The sequence below is a fragment of the Octopus bimaculoides genome, chromosome 5 (genome assembly GCF_001194135.2).
Source record: "Octopus bimaculoides isolate UCB-OBI-ISO-001 chromosome 5, ASM119413v2, whole genome shotgun sequence".
NCBI classification, from domain to species: domain Eukaryota; kingdom Metazoa; phylum Mollusca; class Cephalopoda; order Octopoda; family Octopodidae; genus Octopus; species Octopus bimaculoides.
The window spans coordinates 33,299,964-33,302,438 of NC_068985.1; the positions used below are offsets into that span (position 1 = coordinate 33,299,964).

The 2,475-nt window shown below is 40.3% G+C and overlaps 1 protein-coding gene across 3 annotated transcripts in view; it reads right to left on the bottom strand.

Moving 5' to 3' along the window:
* Window positions 1–2,475, bottom strand: part of LOC106882712 (protein sel-1 homolog 1) — a 56,118-nt gene that overhangs the window by 43,672 nt on the left and 9,971 nt on the right. The gene's annotated exons all lie outside the window — the stretch shown is intronic.

Sequence of the window (2,475 nt, forward strand, 5' to 3'; positions counted from 1 at the left end):
ACATACAAAAAAGATGTATATATATTTATGTAAGTGCATACGAGTGTTTCACTATTCAACTCATGGACATGAAAATCAATGTGTGTGTGGGCCTGTGTTTCACTTTTCACTTCCCTCACCAACTTCAAGGGCAAATGTCGGCTTCAACCGGACATGAAAATAAAAATAAATAAAAATTCTTTACGGAAATTGCCTAACAAATCAACTGGGAATTTTGATAAACTTCCTACTTTAATCGAAAGATCGCCACGAGCTTAACTGTGTGATAACGTTTTTAAAACTCAGAGCTTCAATTGCATTAACAGTTATTGCTATTTTCGTTAAGCATCGGGTCGACTCTTAACGAGAAAGATGCATGACAAATGTTTCATCCGTGACCATCACTTTTTTTTTTACTATAGTATATATAGTTTAAGGAAGATTTAGCTGCTATTTCGAGCAGGTCGAAGGACCACGTAAAGGCTGGCGTTAATCCTTCTATTTGATCCTTACTTTGGAACTTTGCTCTCTTGAACCTGGAATTACTGAACTTCTTGGTGTTGGCCTGTTAATTTACAAATTCAGGTATTTAATAACAGCAACGTCCATTCTTCAATTATTCAATGTCAACACACGATAAAGCTTATCTGTGGTACAATATTCGTTGTATTTCTCTCTCGCCATACATAAGGCCAAAACGAAAATTGGTGGCCCTTCACACTTGCACTCGAAGTGGTGACCGTCTGTTCCACTTATACATATAGGCATGTGAGTATGGTTAAGAAGCTTGCTTCATGACTATGTAATTTCTGGATCAGTCCCACAGCATTATATCTTGAGCAAGTGCTACAGTCATGGACTAACCAATGTTTTGTAAGTGGATTTGACAGAAACTGTATAAAGTCAATCACACACACACACACATTATATATATAAATTTTCTGGATTCGAAAGAATCGGGTATTTAAATAGTAAAAGCACCAAGGTAGAGTCAGGGATAGTGCACCTGTGTACCAACAATGTATACTAACATACGTACTTCTTTAAGTAGATACAAATTTACCCTTGCAGTTATGCATACTTCACAAGTAACTGAATACACGTGTCATCAAAGTCATACAGGGATACACTCACTGCACGTATTCCACTTCGACTATAGACATCAGATCCAAACGTATGGAAGGTTCCGAGTTAGGTGGAGAATAAATAACACAAATGGGTGCAGTTCACTACAGCTGTTTCAGACGTGTTCTTTATTGACGAACCAAAATTATTCAACCTGGCACTATATCCTGTTTTGTAAGAAGTTTTTATTGTTAATTCATATATGTATTCACCTGATGAAAACAGGGGGGGGGGGTGCATGATGTAACACTTGTTTATCATTAAAGAATACGTCTCAAACAGCTGTAGTGAACTTGCAACCCATCTGTGTTATTATATATATATATATATATATTATATATATATATCATCATCATCATCATCATCGTTTAACGTCCGCTTTCCATGCTAGCATGGGTTGGACGATTTGACTGAGGACTGGTGAAACCGGATGGCAACACCAGGCTCCAGTCTGATTTGGCAGAGTTTCTACAGCTGGATGCCCTTCCTAACGCCAACCACTCAGAGAGTGTACCAACCATATAATTTGTAGAAATACATAAATCTAGGGGAGAAGCACACTCTAAGATGTAGAGCAGCTGAATCCGCAAGGTGACACTACAGCCGGAGGCCAATAGCCAAGGCTGAATGGAGACAATCGGTTACCTTAGTGGTTCTTTCGTGGCAGCATAGCCGAAGCTTGATGACTGATAGCGAAGGGAGATAATCACCTAGTGTTTACTTTTATAGAGGCATTTCCCTCTCCACATTTTGAAGGGGTCTTAGGCCAGTAGTGTTTGGGGTCTGAAGATACGCTGTAAGGCTAAACCCCTTATGAGTGAGAAGCCCAGGGCAACCCCATAAACCGGCCCCCATTACAATATATATATCCTAATTGACAGTACCTTGGTAGATAAAGCAATCAAGAGCATGAAGACAGGGAAAGCCCCCGGCCCTTCAGAAATCACTGCAGAGATGCTCAAAATATCTGGCAGTCGGCTAAAGCCTAGTCACATGTATAGTTAAGCAGGTGATACACGAATGAGTCATACCCAATAACTGGTGTAGCAGCACCATAGTCAACTGCTACAAAGGTAAAGGTGACGCTCTAGGCACAAACAATTACAGAAGTATCAAGTTGTTGGATCAGGTAATGAAGGTCACAGAGAGGGTCATAGCCCAACTAATCAGGGAGAGAGTCAGTTTAGATGAGATGCAGTTTGGGTTCATGCCAGGGAAAAGTATCCCTGATGCTATATTTCTGGTAAGACAGCTGCAGGAGAAATACCTAGCCAAAGATAAACCTCTGTACCTGGCTTTCGTTGACATGGAGAAAGCCTTTGACAAGGTCCCCCAATCCCTTATCTGGTGGTCCATGAGGAAACTAGGGAT